The sequence below is a fragment of the Cavia porcellus genome, unplaced genomic scaffold (assembly GCF_034190915.1).
Source record: "Cavia porcellus strain 051 isolate PalLab524CR breed Dunkin Hartley unplaced genomic scaffold, mCavPor4.1 scaffold_2, whole genome shotgun sequence".
NCBI lineage: Eukaryota > Metazoa > Chordata > Mammalia > Rodentia > Caviidae > Cavia > Cavia porcellus.
The window spans coordinates 136,549,643-136,573,426 of NW_026947485.1; the positions used below are offsets into that span (position 1 = coordinate 136,549,643).

The 23,784-nt window shown below is 38.4% G+C and overlaps 2 pseudogenes; one reads left to right on the forward strand and one right to left on the reverse strand.

Annotated features, from left to right (window-relative positions):
• Positions 1-11,963: 11,963 nt before the first annotated feature.
• On the forward strand, positions 11,964-12,856 carry LOC106025688 (olfactory receptor 2L13-like; annotated as a pseudogene).
• Positions 12,857-21,793: 8,937 nt separating this feature from the next.
• On the reverse strand, positions 21,794-22,714 carry LOC106025608 (olfactory receptor 2L3-like; annotated as a pseudogene).
• Positions 22,715-23,784: the final 1,070 nt, after the last annotated feature.

Consider the following 23,784-nt stretch of genomic DNA (forward strand, 5'->3'; position numbering starts at 1 on the left):
CCTAACACCACAACTCTTGCATTCTGAATGTGCCTAAAACCAGTGCCATGTGTAGCATGCCAAGGCTGGCTGACTGCTGGAGCAAGTGCCAGGCTTCTGTTTCTGTTGGCTGTAGGATTCCAGTGCTTGGATTTCTCAACATTGCAAATGTATTTCTGGGAAAAAAATTCTCCAGGATTCTGCCATTCTGGAATATGGTGCACTGTGGCCTTCCTCTCAAAGCAAAGTATTTCATTTTTGCAATTTTGAGGCTGTGAAGTGTGGAGTCTTGCTGCTTCTTCTGATTCCCTCAGGATGTCTTGTCTATTTTGCGGCCCTTTCTCATGAATTAAGATTTCTTCTGCTTCATCTTTGCAGTCCACAGCTTTAGTGGAGCTTTCTTTTTGGCAAAACTCACATTTTAAATCATTCTACTAGGCCTCTTATTGGGATGGGACCAATGGAAGCCCCAAAGTAGCTGTAGCCATGGCACAGCTTCAACTTTCAAGTGCCTGGAAATTTCTTCTGCCAGATTAAGTAGGCCAACACCCTCAGTTTTAGCCTCAGACAGTCTCTGAATATGATCCTAATGCAGACAAACTTTCTTCCAAGCTATAACATGCATTGTCTTGGATTGAAAAACCAAAGCAGTCCATTTTCCCAGGAAACCTTCTGATGCCTTTCCTGAGAGGATTTCTATCTTCCTTTTGGTCTTCTGAGTCCTGAACAGAAATCAAAACAGCATATTCCAGCCATACTTTTTCAGTCAGCATCTTAGAACCTTTCCAAACTCTTCCTTCAGCTATTCCTAAAGGCTCCTAAATGAAATGGTCAGGTGCAGTCACAGCAATGACGCTACTTCTCTGGTACCACATTCTGTGCTGGTTAATTTTCCCATTGCTGAAACAAAATACAAGACACCCAAAATTGAAGGGGAAATGTTAATAGAGCTTGTAAAGATTTTGGTCTGTAATCTGCTGGCTCCAAGGCACTGTGTCATGGCAGAGGGGCAACAGTTCATGATTTAATGCCAGTAGAAGATACCAAAAGCAAATTGAGAACAGGAAAAGAGATTGAGACAGACAAAGGGAGAGAGAGAGAGAGAGAGAGAGAGAGAGAGAGAGAGAGAGGCATTTTCCTGTCTGTTATATCATATTTCATATGTAGGCTACCTGCTCTATGGTAAGGTGTAGTGCTATAAGATTCTCGATCCCAGAACTATACTGTGGAACAATCATAAACTCCAGAAGATCATCCTTTAGCCATCCTCCAGAAGACTTTATCAGACCTTGGGGGGACGTCTACAGACAAACCATAAACAAAAAACTAATAAATTCAAGATAATAATATAATAATGAGAATGCTATTGATTTATAGCTATTTAATGCAATATTTGGCTTACTAAGGAAATAGGTGTAATACTGAAGATAGGAAAAACTCAGTTTGACAGAATAACTGAAAGATCACTGAGTACAGATGGTAGGAGAAACCCTGGTAATGGAAGTGATCACCAAGACAGTGTGAACTGACAGGTGTAAAAAGGACTAGTCTGAGGTTGCAAACTTTAAAGGAAACTGGTATGAGGAGGATTCATTAGGACAATTGCCTGGAATGAATTAGTAGGAGAAAGGAAAGAAATGGAAAATGATTGACCAAGGACCAAGATATGAAGTGTTTCAGGAAAACAAAAGAATTATCAGTGAGTAAAATCTCAAAAAATGATGATAAGGTAAAGAGTAAAGGTTCATTTTTTTGAAGAACCAGAGATCATGCAAAGGGTAATGTTGATAAAATTTATTTAAATGTGCACTTCATTTACTAGTGTTGGTAAATTTGAATTTTTAGAGATGCTGTTTTCAGTTTGCCTTACACACTGGAGAAAACATTCTACACAGTTTTAGGCAGATGATTTGTAAGTGATCCTGTGTGAAGAGATTGTGGTGAATGCAGAAAAGTTCCCTGGAGGAGGAAAAAATAAACAAAAGTTCTTCTGCCCATCTGCTCTGCATCTGGCATTGTTTAGGGATCTGGAAGTGACACCACAAGTTGTCAGTGACCGCTCTATGGCCATGATGACACAGCACGTGCTACTCATCTTTTAACACTTTTGAATCAGGCTCACATGTGTAAATACTGCACTGTCTCTCTAGTGTAAAAAAGCAAAGGATTAAACAAGATTCAAAATGTACAATAAATATTGTGAAAATTAATGGGGAAGACAGTGGATGAAAGGAAAGAGTAACCTGGATGGGAAAAGAAGAAAACAGCTTACGCTACACTGACTCATGTTCCTGTGTTGCTTCTCCATGGACTCCTTTCTGTAACATTAATGGTCAAATACACATGGGCTAGTACTCCAAAATTTTCTATGCAATACTTTAGTAAATAAATAAAAGCAATAAAAAATAGGTACTTCCCTCAAAATGGAACAAGTAAAGAAAATATTCACTTTCAGAAAATGTTTTGATATTTTAAAATTTCATATTCAACTCCATTGTGCTGACATCAATAACTCAAAATTACTTTAAATGAGTTTCCACTTTGTATAAAAATTTGTCCAAATAGGAAGAAACACAGTCATGTGAGGTGTCCTTAGGAATCCAGAAGACACAGTGCCAAAATCGAGGGAGGCAAGAAATTTGATACCTGATTCTTGTGCCTAAGTGCACAACTCAGAGGCCCGACTGCGTTCTACCTCAGGGCATCAGGAGTACAGAGAATGGCTTAGAGCTCTGCAGTTCCCAAGACACACAGCCCAATATTCTGAAATATATGATGGGCTGTGTGTCACTTCTAAGTGTAACCGGTGAAACATTGAACCTGTGCATGTGAGGAGCTCGATATGGCATGTACTTTATCACTTCTCAAGTGCAGGGGCTGGGACTTGTAGGCCAACTGAGCACCACTCACTAGGGTGGCTCATGTGGCCCTGAGCTCCATGGCTGAAGGGCTTCTGATTGTGGAGTGGTGCCACCCCTCCAGGGACACGGATTGAGTGCATCCTATGCTCTGTGGTCTAATGCATCCTGTCCCCCAGTGTGTCCCCCATAACCCTGAGGCTCTGCTTGTAAGAGGGCTGGAGAAGCACAGGACATTTGCTGTGCACATGTGTGCTGTCCCATGGAGCACACACTGTGCAGCTGTGTGGAATGAAATTGTGCATGTGGGAGGGATTGGGAAGGCCTGGGCAGCTGCCCCACAGCCAGGCACACAGACTGAAGCCTGTGTGCAGGAAAGTGTCTGCCACCTCACACCTTCATGGCATATGCAGCTCTGCCAGTGTGAGGCCCTCTTGGGACCAGGCCTTAGCCCTTCCCTGCAGAGAGTGACCACAGTCCCGGGAGTAGTGGGTACAGCCACAAGGAAGAGGCTCTGATCCTTTCACCTCTGTAGGGGGATTCAGAATCTTTATCTCATGCTTTTGTCCAGCTCCTCTATTATTTTTAACTTTGTTGTGTTTAATAACTTTTTTCATTTTTTTATATTTTAATAAGACATTTTCTTTCTCCCACCTAAGTGTCTCATTGTTCCACTTTTAATGGTAAAATTTACTGTTAAGAATTTTTAACATTTCATGTTATTCTATAACATTTATTTCCTCTCCTTTTTTCCTCTTAGCATTATTATAGCTGCTGGTTTTGTAGTTTTGAGTCCACAGTTAGTTTCTTTGCTGTGACTTCTGCTGCTAGCTTCCTCCTCTCCAGCAGAGAAGTTCACTCCTGGGGTGGCTGACACAGTGGTGGCTTCATTTCAATTGATCCCAACCCACTGCAATTAAGACAAATCAGATGTAACCTAGCCCTGAACTAGTCCCATGGTCACATATCACCTACTGTAACTTAAAAGAGTAGGGAACAGATCCCAATCGATAACTAATCTGCAAGTAATGGTGGCTAAAGAGAACCTATATCCCCACTCTGACCACTCACTGTATTCGCAGTAAGAGAGAAATCACCTTAGTGAATGCCTCGCCTAAAAGGACCTTATGCATGTAAAGCAGCCAGGCAGAGAACACGTTATGGACAAGGAAGAGGACCACAAATCTAGCACCCCATGTAATATGTTCTCTACCACACTCTTAAATTGTTTCTCTTGATGTGCACAAACTCTGGGATCTTCATGTTCTAAAAGAAGATATACAATATCAAAACTATAGTATAACTGACTTGTACTTAACAGGCATCTTCAGAATTTTGTTTTCAACCACAGTAACTCATGAAACTATATGCAAATACTCTAAACACTTGTGTTAGGTGAGATGAAAGAAATAGCCTGATATTGCTTGATTTACTTTGCAGGTCGGGGCACGTATATGGAAGAGGACAGTGTGCACTGAGTGACTTCTTTCTGCTTTGTCTTTGAAATCTAAGGTTTGTTCCATTTTAATGTTTTATTTTACTCCTGTATCTGGTAACCTTAGTGACTACTGTGAACATAACATGCAGCATAACAACCATTGCTAAATTCCTCTCATTTTTTTTGTTTTGAAAACCTATATAGCTATTGTAGGGTTTTGTTGTCATTTTCCTCTTGTTTTTCAATTTTGTTTTCTTTTTGAATTTTCTATTTTGTAATTTTGTCTGTAAAATAAAATGAAAAAGAAAGGATAAAATGTGTTTCAGGGCTAACTTAGCAACTAGAAAAGGATAATATATCTCACTGTATATCAAATCACACTGTAAGGATAACATTGATAATAACAAAAATTAGTTAATACTTGGAGATTCAATAATACACTTTTGAATTATCATGTTTTTGAATGGAACAAATGCAAGACAAAAATATATAGAGTCAAACAAAACTGGAAATAAGACTCTACAGCCTGTAGAGGTCTTCATATGCCAGATATTTCAAGAAAATTTTGATTATAATCGTAAGGTACTTATTTATGTGACTACATGTCACAAAATCAAAGCAGTATAAAATATGCAAATCAATGATGCACTTCAATATGATAAAGTAACAAGAAGTTAAACTTCAAAGCAGTTGAAGAATATAAATAACTATCAGAGCTGAAAGTAATGTAGTAAAGGTAAAATCCATACAAATAACTAATGAAATAATGAAAAACAGAATGAGTTCTTTGAAAAAATAAAACAGATTGATAAATCCTCATTCAAAGTAACAAAAAAGTAAAACCCCTTTATTATCTATATTAAAAATTGAAATACTCTTCTTTGATTTAGTAACTATTATCATATGAGAATATTTTGAAAGAAATACGACTAAAAGCAAAATCCTTATAAATCAGATATTACAAGAAATATTTAAAATGTGATTCTATTACATTTTGATCATATTGTTTTTACCCCATACAATCAAAACACAAAGACATCGAGACACATTCTGGTGAGACATTGGATGAGTAATAAATATGTGAAATGCATGATCCCTTAAAACAGATATTTTGATATTGGGAGAGTCTGTATAAAATAATAATTTTCCCCCATTGAGCTGACACTAAGCACATCTAGCAACATTTTTCTAAAATCTAGCAGGACTTTTTCACAATCTTTGTCCAGGGCCACCCTGTGGGCTGCAGACTTGTCCTCAACCGTCCAAGTCCCTGTGGATTTCCCCAAGCAAATACATATGGAGATAGCAAACCATTTCTGTGAAAAGAAGGCCTGGGTTCGTGAGGCCTACTAGTGTTCATAGTGAGATCAGTGATGAGGAGTACATGGATAAAAGGTGGGATGTGGGGCTCCCTGTAAACCATCCAGTAAGGATCAACAGAAAATATTCCTTTGTGCATGTGATACCCGTGAGGCTATGGTCAACCACCCAATCTAGGGAAGGAGATGAGGCACTTATTCTCAATGTATTTTTTAATTCAGTAAATGCAGTACAGTCTCTTGAGAAAGTACTTAAAATAATTTTGTTAGAAATAATTAAAAACTTCAATTCATATAATACTTGAATATGAAATTTTTAAATTCAGAAGTTTCATATGAAAAATGTAAAAGAAAATTTTGGCTAACCCGAATCCAATTGAGAGATGATTTTTCTCTAACAATACAAAGAGATGACCCTTAAATACTTGTAAGGTACTTATAAAACATGAGTGGGCTTTATTACTAAAATTCTGCAAGAGAAGAGTGTGATTCATAATACATAATTTGAATTGCAAATGAAGTTGATAATAACACAGCAACTGATTTTATCTTTACATTAATTTCATGGTTTTCCAGTAATACAAAGGTGTATACTGAGTGATCCTCTTCTTAAAATTACTGTTACTTCAAAGAAGGACAATGTATAGTAACACACATATGAAAAGTTATATAAATTCAAATGAGATGGGAAAATGCAAGATGTTAGAATGTCTTTAAGGAGTCACAAAATTACAGAGACCAGAGACCATGTAGAAATTACTTCTAAATTCTATTGGAAGGGTAGTTTGAAAAAGAGTATGAAGTGTTTGCCATGGTGTAATGTAGCCAACCACAGCCACTAGAAAGATTCTTGAAAATTTAATAGTTAATGTAGAAGTTGCCCTTGTACTAGTTATGATGTAATTTTCAGGACATAAACAAGCATTCTTCAAGTTTGACTAACTCTTAAGTCTTTAATTTATAAATTGAGGAGATTTCAAAAACATTAGCTAACATCACTCATAAAATCATACTATTCAAAATCAGACGCATCCATACTTAGTCCAATTCTGGTTAACTGGTGAATGCAAATAATTAATTTGTTTGGTTGAATTGGTTGAATTACTCTAAACTATAATTGTGCTATATCCAAATTAGTGAAGTCAAATTAAGTGACCAAGACTTGGTACCTTTGGACCTGTACATTGGGGATCAATTAGAGGAAAAAGGAGGGATATCTAAGGCTTGATGATATAAGACTGAGCAGATCAAAGACAACAACTTTTTTCATTTGCATTAATGGAACCTGAGGAGGGAAGTGTGAAAAATCTTACTCAGTTTCCCCTCTAACCATATGAGAGTAAAAGAGGCTTTAATTAAGAAATCTTTGTGCAGTAAGTCCCAGGGAGGGTGAAGTTTCTTTCTGATTTCACCATGAGGAGAGCTCTTACAGGCAGGGGCAGGGAGGAATGTGTACCACAGCGGGTACTTGGGAAGTTCTGCCTAGTGACCAGGAGGTAAAGCGGGCTTCTCCAGTATGCAGAGGTGAATTTTGGTGCAGGGTGGGCTGACACAGGGAAAAATCTCCTTAAAAAGCCTGGCCAACTACAGGGGTTCAGTTATGTGCTTGACAATTGTAAAAAAATTCAACAGACTGTGAGTAAGGCACAGAGATCTTATAGAGCTACTGCCTCTCTCAAAACACATAGTGGAGAACTTCAGGTAAGTCCAGATGACTTTACTGACTGAGTGGTTTTGGGCCACTTTAACTAATGGGGGTATTTTGGAGATATGGTTTTCGTCCTGTAAGGAAATCCTTTCTGCTGCACAGAGAATAAAGAATCTCACAACAAACTGAAAAAAAAAAGAAAACTAAACATGAATTTAGAACGCACCAGGAATTACAGGAAACTTTTAAAAGGCTGCAGTATGTGCTCTGCAGGTTTGTTTCTTTGGTTAAGACAGTGAGTTTCCATGAGACCTGGTGATTTATAATCTGTAAGTGTGGAATGGACAAAGGCGGCTGACCTTACTGTGGATCCATTCTGTGCTGTCTTTTGGCATTGCTGGAATTGAAATTGATGAAGCTTGAACAACTTCATATTGATCATGGGTCATTATCATAATACTTTTTAAAGGTATGTATGGATTAGTAGTAAGTCATACAAACTACATTCTATACCCTGCACTTGCTACGCTTATGTGATCAGAGTGTGCAAGGTAGGTGTTATGTTTAAACTCCATAGGTTTTAACATTGTTTTAGGAAAGTTTGAGGAGACTTTATACTTAAACTGAATTTAAACACAGAAGCCATATTCTCAAATTATAATGTAACTGAGAGAGTTATGCTTTGTGTGTGCCTTGTGCATTAAACAAGGCCCCATGCCTAAAGGAGAAATCTGCTGACGTCAATGGAATCAGACACTCAGCTGTCACTCCAGCATCCCAGACACTAAAAGCCTCATTCACACATGCAGAGGATATTGAGTCAGTGATTTATTCCCTTGAACTGTGTGATAGAATGACCATTTCAAAGTAGGAAATGAAAGAGCTATAGTGATTGCTATCAATCCATTTTCAGGATAATCTAGGTTCTAACTTGTGCAGAATCTGTAAATGCAAACTCTCTCTCTCCTTCGCGATGAATATCCAATAGAGTACATTAACTTAAAACTCTCTGTGTTCATGTTTGTTATTGGAAATACACTTCTTGGAAAAAATTGCTGGAATATTTAATCATTTGAATTTAATTTTTCATCAAAGAAGGACACACAGAAATTATCCCGTGTTCCTTAAATCCTAGCAATTACACTAAGAGTTGCTTTCTGGAACCCAGATGGCCATGCTTGTTAGGTTGGACTATCACACTAAGCTTTTCCGAGCCTCACATTTGTTTGTTTCAGCAGTTGATTTGTTATGAGCTCAGCATGCAGTGATCCCTGTGCAAGGAAAACAGAGAGAATGATTCACAGGATGCTGCCCTGTGCCTCATGGTAAGCCAACTGTGCTGCGGTGCCCAGGTCTTGAGCTAGGGTTCCAGGGTGCACAATTTCTTTTTTTTTAAGCCAGTGTGAGCCCCATCTGCTCCTGTTTTCTGGTGAGGGCTCTGCTCCATGTACCACTCCTCCCTGCGCTCCCACACCCACAGTGTCCTGTGTGAGGTCTGGATTTAGGACTAGGACCACGGCGGCACTTACTGGCTTTCACCATGAGATGAGAACAAATTCCAAGTCTTCACTTCCCTCCACACAGAGAACCTCTGCCCTTTGTAAACTCATGCTCCTTATTCCCACTGTCCTAGTATACAGAAAATGCTTCTCCAAGGCTTCTCTCTAGCTGTTCTGCCAGAGCAGAATGCACAGTGCGCAGCCTAAGTTTTATTGGTCTTGTTCTCTACTGTTTTGTCCAACCTTATAATATCTAATGAGATAGACAATTCTTTTTAAGGAAACAAGAGACAACGTTGATAACCATTGTGGATAACCTTGTACTCTGTTCTACACCATGTGCTATGTCTATCCTTGGTTTTGACTGACAGCTTTGTTTTGCCATATTTGACTGTATTCTCTCCCCCGCCCCAAAAAAAGTAATAAGCACTAAGGAGTAATAAAATCCAAAATGTGTAAATTTTGTTGTAAAAAAGAGAGGGAAAAAAAAGAAAAAAAAAAGAAAAAGAGCTCTAACGGATATAACAGCAAGTGTGTTTAGGGGTGTTAAATAGCTGACTATATCAATGTTTTTGGATCATTGAACACAGCTGTTTGCAGTCTCCCTGTTTGAATGTCCACCTTGTATTCTTTGATACTGTGATTTGAGCAACTATTTTCAAGATGATAATATGTAATCTATTAACAGGTGATTTCTTACTGTTATGTGTTTTTTTTTTTTTTTTGTAGTTCTGTATTACATGTACCCTTACACCGCTTTGTTTTGTTTTGTGTTTTTCTTTTTTTCCTCTTAAATAAAAAAAAAAAAAAGAATGCGCAGTGAGCAGACACAGGCTCAGAAGCATCGCCACACAAGGGCTGCTGGGAGACTTCACCCAATATCTCTCGGCCCCTTTACACTCAGTTTCTGTCTGGTACTAAGAACCACATGACATCACGCTGTGCATTTCTGAATTTGGTTTTTGCTGTATCTTCTGCTGTATCTTCTGAGTTACTCAATGAGCTTTAATAATCCACCATTTACACGTGTGCATTTTAGTCATGCGGTGCATTAATATCTAGTAGCACTGCAAAGAAACAGAAACAGTGAGTATAATTAGAAGGAATGCACATGTCTTCACGTGGGCCTGTGTTTTTCCTTTTCACTCAGGTCATGAGATTTATTCCTAAAGTGCTGTGAAAAGCAGAGGAGGCCTGGGATTCCTGCTGGCATCCACGTCCACTGGCACTGTGTGTCTGTCTGCTCTCTGACCATGTGCTTCCCAATGGTGGTGCTTTTTCTCCTAAACAGCAGTAAATATTTTTAAATAAAATAAATAAAACAGCATCCCATTTTCCTATGGCTATTCTCTTTCATGTGTTCATGATTAACAAACATCCATGAATTAACAGCTGGTTTCAGTTACTCCAGGTGTGCCAGTGGGACAAAGTGTTGTTGCCGTTCTTTCCTGTTGAATAACCGTGAAAGCCCAGCTCCTCCATAAAGTAATGTCTTGGGTAAAATGTGGCATCAGTATTTCCTTTGGCAAGCAGAGCCATTTCCATCCTGCATGAAATCTTAGACTGTGGTGAGATCAGGGAAGAAGCCAAACACAGGTGGATAGAGTTTATGTACACTGGGAGAGAGAAAGAATCCACAGCCTCGCAGTGGTGGAAAGAGGAAAAGAGAAACCACCAGGAATTAAGTTACAGACAAAAGCTCCCAAGGAAAATGGAGCATAAACACAGAAAAATTATCCAGGAAGACAAAAGTATTTATTTCTTTTTTGTATTACTTCACTCCAAATTATTAATGATATTTTTTTTCAATTTAAATAAATATAAATGTCAGAATTATCTGTGAACCCTGTGACTGCTGGCCCTCTCCTTTCTAGTTGAAAGACTTCGATTTGCCTCACCATGTGACTCCTTCCTCCCCTTATGTGAAGACCCCATGCTCAGCAGGGCAGAAACAGCACTCTCTCCCATCTCCAGAGGGGAAGACCTCATGGGAAAGAATCAGACATGATTTTTGGAGATCAGGACTTGGATTGCATGCATTCACTCAACAATTACTAGAAGTTGGAACTCACGACAATCTTACTTCAGCCCTAACTGTAATTTAGAACACTATTCTATCCAAAATGATTATTATTCTTAATACTTGGGATAAGAATATTCCAAAATTAATATTTATAAAATTTATGTTGTGGAAAGATGTTAATACATGAAGACATAGAAAGCATAGTACACACATCAGGTAGAACACTAAGATTCCTATATACAGTAGAGAGAGGAAAATATGTCTTTTTTATTTTAAGCTCCATACCCATGCTATATATGCACCATCATGATAGCTATGGTTTGGAAATAAGTAGTTATGCTTTGGAATTGTCAAAAAATGAAATGGAAAAAGTAAATAATATGAAATCTATCATTCCCTTCAGCTGCAAATTTCTTACATAGAAAAAGGAAAATGTGCATCAAAATCTGTGCAAATTATTTTGAGATTTTAGGTTTTAAAAATGGAAAACTCACTAAGAATGCCAACTTATTGAAATAATATGCTAAAAGTAGGATGAATGCTATATTATGTAGAAAAGTTTAAAGTTTAAGCACAGAGAATTTGCCAGAATTTTCCTAATTTAGGAAAATTAGAAGAATATTTTTTCAGAAGATATTTTTAAAGAACAGGATAAGTAAAAATTGAGAAAGGTTCAAGATGCATCGAGTTCTGTTAGGGGAAGGAGTGGGAAAAGAGCAAAAGAGATTTTAAAAAGTAAAGGAGAGCAGGATGACAATCACTTTGGAGTTTCTGGGGACAAGATTCCAAGTCACACCCTTGAGGTGCTGTTGAAAATATCCATGATAGATTGAAGCAATCAGAGGTCCCTGCCTTGCTCAGTGTCTGTGTCTTAGCAGTGATCATGGGTACTGGGTTAGCTAGCAGCTACCCAGGAAGGAAGGAATACTTCAGCACTCTTACTGACTTTTCCTACCCATGGTGCTAGACTTTATACTTTTTCTTACTGACAAGATTATCAGAAACAATCAGAGAGCAAACTTTCAATTGTGATATTAAGGTCAAATTCACAAAGGGTACACTGCTGGGAGAAAAGCTATTCATTCTACTCAAGCATTAATACAATTTATTTTTTTATTGTCCTCTCCTATTTCATGTCATATTTATGCTTAGTTGTCATGCTTTTTATTTTTTTCAAGAAATTTATAGAAAGTATTTTCATGGATAAATGGAACCAAGCTTCAGATGATTTTATTTTGTTGGAGATGATTCCCCCAAATCAGCGGCTGACTTATCTTGGTGATGGTCAGCTTCATATTCTGCCTGGCTTCCGTGGGTAACATGGCCATGATTCACCTCATCCGTGTGGACATCCAGCTGCACACGCCCATGTTTCTCCTCAGCCAGCTCTCCCTCATGGACCTGATGGATGTAACTACTACTGTCCCAAACATGGCCTTCAACTTATTCTCTGGCCCGAAACGCATCTCTTAACTGGGGTGTGGGGTACAGAGTTTCTTCTTCCTGACCATGGCTTGCTCTGAAGGGTTACTATTGGCTTCCATGGCTTATGACGATTTGTGGCCATCTGCTACCCACTCCATTAGCCTTTCCGCAGGAACAGATGGATGTGTACAAAGATGGTCATAGGATCTTGGACGCTGGGCTCCATCAACTCCCTGGGGCACACAGTCTATGCCCTTCATCTCCTGTACTGCAGGTCCAGGGGCATCAATCACTTCTTCTGCAATGTCCCCACCATGCTGCTCCTGGCCTGTGTGGACACCTGGGTCTATGAGTACATGGTTTTTGTGAGTACCAGCCTGTTCCTCCTTCTCCCTTTCCTAGGCATCACTGTTTCCTATGGATGGGGCCTCTTTGCTGTCTTCCACGTGCACTTCAAAGAGGGAAGGAAAAAGGTCTTCACCACCTGCTCAACACACCTGACAGTCGTGACCTTGTACTATACTCCCTTTGTCTACACTTATCTTTGGTCTAGGAGTGTCAGCTCCCCAGCAGAAGAAAATTCCTGGCTGTCTTCCACACCATCCTGACCCCTATGCTGAATCCATTCATCTACAGCCTGTGGAAAAAGGAAGTCAGGGGGGCATAGAAAGAGCATTTGGGGTGTTCTAGTCCAAGAAGAAGTGACCCTGGTGTCCCTGCTCTGCCTCCTCCATCTTCTCTTTCGTTGCTTTGCTGTACACTGTGAAATAGTGTGGCCTGATAGAGATGTGAAGATGTGAAGATAGATGCACTTGTGAAACTTGAAGCCTCTAGAAGCACAGTGATAATATAAATAATGTCTTGGTTACTCAGTTATATTATAATAATTGTTTTTTATTCATAATGATATTATAGCAAACAGGAATATAGCTCCCTAGTACAGTGCCTAAATGGAAAGCATGGGGTCCTGATTTTGATTCTGTATACTCAAAAATAAAAAAAAAGACCCAAAATGATATTATCATATAACATTTTAAAATGTAATTAATTTTACATCATCTATAATTAAATTGTATATGTCATTAACTTGTTCACATATTATTCTTAATGTACCAATAGACTTATACTGACTTCTACGATTTCTATCATTGGTATAAAATTAATATTATACTCTTCTATTTTGTTTTTAATTTATTTTATTTCTCTTATGTATGCTTCTTATTAAACTATATTACACTTTTTATTGTACACATTTCAAGTATTCAGATTCGCCAGTATCTACAATGTTGCAAAGCAAAGAACTGGAGAAAAACTGCTCACCTCATGGAGGTGAGGAAATGGAGAAAGCATGGATCAAACCAGCATGAATAAGACAGGTGAGACAGCTAATGCTGTACATTTAAGATCATAACTGTCCTCAGATGAAGGGGACCAGTAACAGTGTCCTGCCATGAGCAATGACATCCAAACAGCCAGAATTTGCAAAGCCTGATTGTAGCTGGAATACAGAGCTTCCCCAGAGGATGAAAGCAGACACTGCAACAGTGTCAAAGAAAAATAGCTGAAGGCCCATGTGTACGTCTCAATTTCATACCTCCTGATGCACCAGGACACACCCAGGACTACACTCACTGATCTGCTAGGCCTTTCTTAGTTCATTGCAGTTCACACATCTGGATGAATGGTCAGAGTCCACTTCTCATCAGCTTCTCACCAAACATATCTCCTTAAAATATAATTAAACCTTAAAATAGAGACAACATCAAGCTCACAATTACAGGTAACTACCCTGTATATAACCAGAATGCAATTATTTCTTCCCTAAAATCTCAAACATTTCATTGTTTTTCTGAAGTTCAATTGCAAGTCTCTTCTAAGACTCAAGGTAACTTTTAGCTTTGAACACATCTGTAAAATGTTAAAATAAAATGTTAACTCCAATCTATAATGGCACAGAGTAAACATCGCTGTTTCTAAAAAGAGGAAACAGGGTATACAAAAGAATCAGACTTAACAAGACCAAAATCCAGCAGGACAGTCACTAAATTATGGCACTGCAGCCCTGCATACAGATCAATTTGTGTTGAGATGGGAGCTACAGAGGTTGTGGGCAGCCTCGCCACTCTGACCTTGCTGGTCATGGCATATTTGACTTCTCTTGCACTGGGTCCACTTCAGTTTTGCTCAACACAAATTGCAAATATGCATCCCTGCATTTCCAACTTTCTGGATTTTCCACTGCACTTTGATGGACCTTTCTCACAGCTATACACTTTGTCCTCTCAAGCTGGCCTCCCAGGAAATCTGGATGGGAGGCTTTTGATTCAACAACTTTTGTATTCAGTGTGCCTGAAAACCCAGCACAATGTGAGTAGTAAAAAGATGTGAGCCCAGTTTGACAAGAACTTGAGCCCATTTGGACAGCAGCTTCAGAATCTTAAGTGCCAGAATAGGTGATCTTGTCACCATATTTTATTGTGATGTAATTCCCTAATGACCACTGCATCCTGATATTTTCTTTGCAAAGGTCAGGCCTTCGAAGAATTTTTATTTTTTATTTTTTCTACCCTCCTGTCTACAATGGAGACAGTCTGCCCAATTCTGAGATGCTTTCATGCCATGTTACTCATTTTTACAGGCTATTTACTTGGCTTCTTTTTCAGAAATCACACTGTATTTCCCACAACTTTATAGACAAATCTTTCTGGCCAGCTTTGCATAATTCTGCTCTGCGTTTTGCTCCTGATTCTTATTTTAAATTGGATTGGGAGCAACCAGTTGTATTCATGCCATGGCTTCAGTGTTTGACTGCCTTGGAATTTCCTCCATGAGATTAAGTAGCCCACCATCTTTAATCCCAGTTTCCTTCAGGGTCTCAATTCATGGGCAAAATGGACACACATTTTCTGCCATAGAATAACAACATGGGCTCTATTCTACATGTAAATGGAGTCCTTGTTCTCAACTGGAAAGCTCTTCACAGTTCCCATTTTTAATTCAGCATTGTCATCTTCTGAGTATTCATCAGCATCACGGTGGTGGGTTAATTAATGGCTGTAATACCCAGCTGTACTGAATCAGAGGGTTCTCCGTGTGGAAGGCTCTCTGAGGATTGCTTCCAACAGCATAAACAGATAAATGTGTAAATGTTATTGTAAAAAAGAGATGAAGATAAAGTGCTCTAAAGGACACAACAGCAAGTGTGTTTAGGTGTGTAAGATAGATGATCATATTACTAAGTTTTTGTTGGATTATTGAACACAAATGTTTGCAGTCTCACTGTTTGAATGCCCACTTTGTATGCTTAATTTTGTAACTTGAACAACTATTTCTAAGATGACAATATGTAATCTATTAGCCAGTGATTTCTTACTGTGTAGTTTTTTTTGAAATTCTTTATTACTTGTACCCTTTTACTGTTTTGTTTTGCTTTTTTTTTTCTCTTTAAATAAAATTTTCAAAAAAAACCAGATGAATGGAGGAGAAAGTGGTATGCTGTTGATTCTCCCGAAGAAGTTTGTCACACTGAATTTTCTGCTCTGAACTCTTCAGTTCTCTTTTTGGGAGCTCTAGTCTTTACCTTGAATACCATGTCCTGGCATTGGTGGAGATCCTTCAGTGGCTGGCATAGGTCCTTTATCCTGCTATCTCAGACTTTCTGACTTTGGGCCTTCCCAGTATAGATCCTTGATACAGACTTGCAAGAGACATTATCTCGTGCTCTAAGTCTTTAGCTGGACCTATACAAGATATCAATTTGCAATCCAGGGCCTCAGCTGAATTCTCTTGTCCTCTAGTGTGTGAATAGAGCTATTGCAACTCTTCTGCACTTTACATGTTAGGTAAGTATTATGAAATAATCCTATTATTGAGGCATAATTATAATATAAAACGTTTATAAACTAGCAAATTCATAGGTGTTTCATGATACAAATTAGAGAGGAATTAGCCGTCTCTGATCAAGTTTCTGCTGCTAAATTCAACTGACCTTGAAAGGGTCTGAAGGCTACCTGCTAACCTCTGATAATCGCTGATCCAGAGTTATTGTCTATATCTTAAGGTGCCCCAGGGTAGTCAAGGACACTGTTAGCTGTACTCACTCTGAAAGGGGCCCCTTCACTTGTTCCAGGAATGTTTCTGTATTATGATGAGTGATGCCTTTGTCTCAACAAATCTGCTCAAGACTAGCCTGCCTGTCAGTGTATGATTCAATGCCTGTAACTAATTTTGCAATGTTTCCTGATTGTTTTGTGCTTCCCAAGGCTACATGTTAAACAAACTAAGCTCTTGGTAAACTCAGTGCTATTGCCTTTGGTAATGATACCTCAACAATCCACTAGCCTGAAGCTTAGTGCTCTCTTATCTCCTTAGTGTGAAGAGTCTTTCTTTCAGTATGACTTGGAAATTTTCTCTCAACATTATACATTGTGTCCTGTATTGAATGCATTTCCTTGTGGACCTGACTACAACAAAACTGGTACTGAGAATGGGGTCAATTCTCTGATGTTGTCTGGCCATGCGACTGAAGAGCCTTTGGGATTAACTTGAAAAGGTATTGAGAGACTTGCCAAGGGGGAAGCCTGCACATCCTGTGAACTGAGTGTGGGACCTTCGCTGGAGCCTAGAGGATCAGAACACTGATAGAAATGCTGCCAGCTGGGGAGTGGCTTAGGAAGCTTCTACAGAGCAGGGCTGCATGGGCTGCTGGATCTCAGGTGGTGTGTGTGGTGCTTTCTCAGGATCTCAGTGTTCATTTCTGTTGTGTTTAGAGATATTGTCAGAGTCACAGAACAATTTCAGTGCAGTTCACTCTTGAAACAGTGGCATGGCTACTGCTAAGAGCTTTTGAATGGATCTATGCTTGAAATTAAGAGTGAAGATCCAGTAGGGTGATTTGAACCATTTGGTCAGAGGGAAGGACCCAGTGGAGCTGTGGTTTACATGAATGAAACAGAAGAGAAAGTGATGGATGAGAAGGAGCAGGACAGTAAAAATGACCGGAAGCCTTTTACCAGGAAGAAAGAATGTATTTGAAATACAAGACCTCCCTTGGGGGCATCTCTTGTGTTGGCATGCCCTGTTGCTAAAGGTCAAAGGAAAGCAAGAATTATGATTGTAATAGCTCTACTAAGAAAATTTTAATGTAGTTTTTAGAAATGTTTGTAATCTGGCTATTTAAACGAAGTATTATGGTTTGAACCTTAAATTTTGAGTGACTTTTGAATATTTTTTTTGATATGGAAATTAGTGCAATATGAAATGTTTATATGTATATTGCTTTCTAATGTAAAACTGCATAGTTTAAAATGTGTTAACTTTTCATAGATCTTCCACTGGAGGTTATAATGTAAAGAAATATGTCTGGTTATCAAATTGACCAGGGGTGGATTGTGGTGGATTAACTAATGGTACACTTTAAACATCCAGTTGACCTGAATCAGCATGATTCTGTATGTGGGAGGCCCAACTTGAGGATTGTTGCCAATAGCAAAAAATACAATGTGAGGGGGAAATGTTGCTGTTTATTTCCTGGAGAACCTTGTCATGATGTTTTTCCTAATGTGAACTCAGCTATTCTTATCATCAGAGGATATTCAGTTCTCACTGTCACTGAAGAGGACTGTGGTTTCTTTCAGGGGAGCCCTGGTCTTTACCTTGGGCATCACTGCCTGGCTCCAGTGCAGATCCTCAGCCTGCTAGTACTTCATTTCCTTCATCTCCCTGGCACAGACTGTCTAGTTTCCAACTCTGATCTCTGGTTTTTCCCAGTGTAGATTCTTGGCAAAGACTCACATGAGACATTGTCGTGGGCTCTATGTCTGCAGCTGGACCCATAGAGGACATTGCCACGGGCTACAGCTCTTCAGCTGGATCCCTGCCAGACATTGCCGTGCAATGAAGACCCTCAGCTGGATTGTTTGATTCTCCAGTGTATGGGTATATCTACTGCCCTCTTCTTCATTTGACTTTTTGGGTGGGTATTATAATCCTATAAATTATGGTTCCTGTGTTAAGCTAACAAACTTTGTTACCTTACAAGCTTTAGCTAAAACAAAATTGTAGCAGTATTCTAGAACTCCTCTAGTCTATGTATCCAATCTTTTTCAAATTCCTCCTATAAGCCAAAGGCTTCTAAACCATGTGATATATTACAGTCACATCAACAACCACACTCACTCTAAAAACTCTTTTATAACTTATTAATCACACCCAAAATATCCTACATTTTGACACTACAGCTATGGAAGTTAGGATTTTAATATCTGAATTTCTTTTTATTTTTCATGTTTGCACAGCATCCTTCCTTTCCTACACAGGCATTTTGTGCTTTACAGAGCTGACCTCACATCATGTGACCTGTGTACTTGAATAGGGTGCCACATCCAAAAGGATAAACTGTTTAGTTACATGCTCCACTTTTGTCATATTGAAATTCTTAATAAGTGTTTCCCAGAGCACACATGGAATCAGAGGACCACTCTGGGCGACAAATTAGTATAGTTTTGATCTAGCAGTAAAATTTTGTATCTATTCTCAAGCAACTTGCACAGAGAAACTAGTTTGTACTTCTCATGTGTGCACAGGTGTTTACCTTGTAAGAATCTGTGACACCACCACATCCATAGGAGGAGACTGGGGCTGGACAAGGCTTGGATTCTGGCAGTGATGGCAGTGACAGCAGGTAGAACTGAGGGGTGAGCATGGCTCTCACCTGGTCAAAAGGCAGAGAGCTCTTGCTGGAGCAGCACTGACCCATCACAGAAGTGGCTGATCCGCTGACCCAGAGCCCATCCCTGTGAGTTCTACACAGTTTCCACTGCCTGACTTGAAATTGTTGGGAGCCACTGAAGTTGGAAATTGATGGCATGTGTGGGGCTGGAACATGACCATACCAAGAGCAAAGACTGCCGGAGCAAGCCACATGAAGAAGCTGCTTCAGGCCAGAGAACTCTTAGTTCCAAGGCAATCCAAACAATGAGTTGCTAGGACAACAGACTGTCATATGACATTGATTCTAAAATGTATAAATAAATACTTTTACAGAGAAGAGTCTGTTCTTTTCCTCCCATCAGAAGAGCAAGGGCTACTTCTGACCCCAGCTATGTCTCTTCTTTAACTTTTTATCTTCTCATGGTCCATCATGTCATCTTGGGGACAGTGGTGGAGATGTACCTGAGGTACATGAGGGAGAGCTGATGGAGCATGACCAACACGGGAGTGTGGAAGTGGTCGTCCAGGCAGATGAGCAGGACCATGAACAGATTGCCAACCAGGGCCATTAGGAAGACAAAGACAGTAAAAATGCAGAGTACAAGAAGAACCTTTGATCAGGGGAACAACCTCAGTAGAAGGACATCAGATAGTAATTTTCATTGCATATTCCCATGGATTATTCTGAAGACAAACACAACAATGAATAGGTATAGATCACATTTATCCAATTTTTAAAATCCCTTATGACAATTAGCATCTGATTCATTTATAAAATTATAAAACTTAAAAGTTAATAATTAATCTTACTTGTTTTTAAAAGCAAAAGTTTTATTTTCTTCCTGAGAAATTAGTATTTTATGAAACATCTATTTATTACCCCTCACAATTTTAAGAAATATAAGAGCTTGTAGAATAGTAGTGTTTCTGATTTAACCTCAAGAGAATGAGAAAAGTATACTTCCCCACATGAACTCAGAAATCATCATATTCTGATGTTGCATTATTGAAAACATGTGCATAGAAAATTAATGTAAATACTGTTTGCAGTCTCTCTGTTTGAATGTTCCCTTTGTATGCTTTGATACTGTGACTTGAGCAACTATCTCTAAGATGATAATGTCTAATCTATTAACTGGTGATTTTTTACTGTTTTTTTTTTTTTTGTAGTTCTGTATTTTTTTTTTGTAGTTCCGTACCGATTTGCTTTGTTTTTTTTTCTCTTTTGCCTTTTAAATAAAATTTACAAAAAGAAAATTAATGTAAATATACATTATAGATGCATTTGGTGAATAAACTTTTAACACTCTCCTGGTATGGCCTCTTGCTTTCACATATACTTATTCAGCAAACTTACAGCAAGTTAACAGTCTTCTTAAGAAAGTGTATTTTATTTTTAGAGATTTTTGTCTAACTATCTTTACTTGAAATATCCTTAAATCAGATGCCATTATTGTGTTCACTTGCATAGAAATCTGGAATTGAATCTTCCTGTCACAGATCTGTTTGATAAAGTCATGGCGACTCCTACTCTTGAGTTTAACTATTGAGATCAGCCATTCTCTTCCAACAACTCCTTCAGTATCCGAACATTAACAGTGCTTTGCACGATTGCAGAGAAGGCATCAAAATGTGTAGCAACCACTTCAAAAGTTGCCCAGGGTCAGTAACCACATGGGAAACGTAAAGGAGAATCACAGTGAGGTACCAATGCACATTAAGTAGGAAAATGTTATCAAAGAAATAGAGCAGAAATTATGTTTTTGACAAGGAATGTGGAATAGTTGGAAATCTTTGTGCCTTCTTTTTTCATTTCAAATGAGACTGCCAATGTACAGAATATGTAGCAGTGACTTGGAGATGATTTCATAAGTTGAGTTGAGGTTCCTCTATTCCCATATTTTCAAAGTTTTTCTATGAACAGCTGTTGAAGTTTATAAACCACTGTTGGAGCTTCTCAAAGGTTAGTTAAGCTTCTGTGATTTTTGTCGTTAATTCTGTTTATGTGATGCTTTATATTTATTGACTTGAAAATGCTGAACCATCCTTATATTTAGGAATGAAGCCTAGTCAATCATGATATGTGCTTTTTTTTTAATGTTTGTATCCTGTTTGACAGTGAGTTGCTGAGATCCATTATGTCTATTTTCATTAATGAGATTCATCCATACTATTCCTTTTTAGTTGAGTCTTTGTTCATCTATAGAATCAAGGTATTGCTACCTTTCAGGAATGGATTAGTAATATTCCAACTTTATTTCACTGAAGTGATTGAAGAGTACCTGCATGAGTTCTTCCCCAATGTTATTTAGTAAACAGTGGTAAATACAACAATTCTTGATTTTGTCATACGGTGCAGGTTTTTATTATTACCTCAGTACCTTAGTCTGTTATCAGGTTATTCAGACATTTTGTATCTTCTTGGATCTCACAATTTATTCATTTCCTGTGAATTCTCTGCCTTGTTGAAATGAAGGTATTTTAAATAATTGCTAATAATCATCTCAATTTCTATAGTAGTCATGTAAATTTTACCTTACTCATAATTATTGGGACTGCGTATATATTGTCCATCATTCTTTGAAGATATATGTCTTTGATTTTGAGATTCTTTGATCATACTTCATAGTCTTAAAATTTTCAAAGGCTTTCAAATGCATTTTCCATTACATTTCTGCATGTTAATAAAATATTATCTACATATAAGTAAACAGTAACAGTTCATTATTTTGATTTGGCAGAGGCAAAAAGAATGAACACTATGGTTAGAATATATAATTATAATAACAAATATTAAAATATTACTCCTTACACATTAAAATTATTTCAAGAGACCTCAGCATTAATCATTTGTCTAGTGAATATCCACTTGTGGACATATTAAGACAAAAATTTACCTACATTTTCCAGAGCAAAACTTCCAATTAAATCTTCCCATGGTCCCCAACACTTCCTTGTTCCTCAGGCAGTAGATCATAGGATTGAGCATTGGAGGAAAGATGGTATAAAGAACAGCCAGAACCTTGGTCTCCATTGGAGATCAGAGGGACTTTGGGCAGAGATAAGTGTAAGCAAATGGTGCGTAATAGAAAGTCACCACAGTGAGGTGGGTGCTGCGGGTGGAATAGGCCTTCCTGTCCTCCTGTGAGCACATGTGGTAGACAGCAAGCAGAACTTTCCTATAGGAAAACAATGACAATGAAAGGGAGCAAGAGAAAGATGATGGTGCTGAAGAACACAGTGTACTCATAGATGCTGGTGTCTACATAGGCCAGAGGCAACATGGCTGGGACTTCACAGAAGAAATGATTGATTGACCTGGATCTGCAGTAAGGAATATGAAAGGCATATACTATGTGAGCACAGGCATTGACAGTGCCCAGTGTCCAAGATCCCAGGATATTCAGCACACACACTCTTCTGTTCAAGTGGATGGGGTAGTGCAGAGGAAAGCAAATAAGCACATAATGGTCATAGGCCATTGACATCAGAATTAGTCCTTCGGCACCTGCTAAAGCCACAAAGAAGCAAGCCTGGAACCAACTCCAATGAAAGAGCTGGTAGAAAACTTTAAGCCATCTTGGGACAGTGATGCAGACATACATAAGGTCCATGAGGGAGAGCTGACTGAGTAGGACGTACACGGGTGTGTGGAGGTGGGCATCCAGAAGGATGGCCAGTCCATGGCCAGGTTGCCAGCCAGGGCTATTAGGAAGATGGGGACGATGAGAATGAAGAGGACAAGGCCAATCCTTGATGGGGGGAAGAGGCCCAGTAGGATGAAGTCAGTGGAGGAGTGAGTGGAATTTTCCATGTTATATTCCTATCATTAAACCCTAAAGGCAGAGGCAACAGTGAGTAGGTATGGATCATTACCAACTCTGACAAATTCCCTAGTCTAATTAATTTTCCATTTGTTCATTGATGATAGTTTTGAATCTTTGATGAACCAATTTTGAGTAAATAAAAGTCACTTTATTAGACTTATTTCACAAAACCAATGTTTATGATACAATTTTGTAAAAAATGTGAAAATTCATAGCAAACTTGTACTTTATTGTAACTTCAAATGGTATGAAGATTTTACAGCTACTTACTAACTTACGTGACATCGAATTCTGATATGTTTTAAATGCATGCTTTAAAATATTTGTAAAAGGACATATTTTAGCCCAGGCTATATCATGAATAGATTTACATATTCATGTATTTTTATTTCTAAATATTTATTTTTTCAGACTTGTCTCTAATACTTCAGCAGATGAGCACCCGTTTTGAGGAAGTACATATCTGTTTTGCAGTCTTTGCTTCAAAACATCACAGTCCCACTTGCTTTAGGTTAGGTTTCGCTGTAAGTTCCTTTTATTCAGAAGTCAAGGTACCACATGCCTACCACAGAAAGTCATAGTACTTCACTCTTTAATTTCTAGTGCTGACCATCTCTGTTGCTGTGTCAATCTCTTCCTGCACAATCAAATGGATAATATACACATTGAAAGATACTCAGTGTGAGTCATGAATTGGAAAATGGAAACCAAAGCTACAATATGATAGTATTGCACATTCCAGAGGAAAATGTTCATTAAAGAAACAAATAAATCAGAAAATATTTCTTCTATAGATATAAAGAAATTACCCATCTGTCTCAATTAGTTTTGAGAGATAGAGATACCACTGTCTCAGTGAAAATATTACAGTGATCATTCCAAAAGTGGAACAGAATTTGAATGAGCTCCATTAACTCCTCCTTTGGATGTGCACTACAGATATTCTTAGTCATTTTCATGTCAGCATAATTCATGTTATCTGCAAGGCAGGACCAATTTAACTGTTGATACACAGAAGCATCCCTAAAGAAAGCGTGTTACTCATACAGAATGGAAT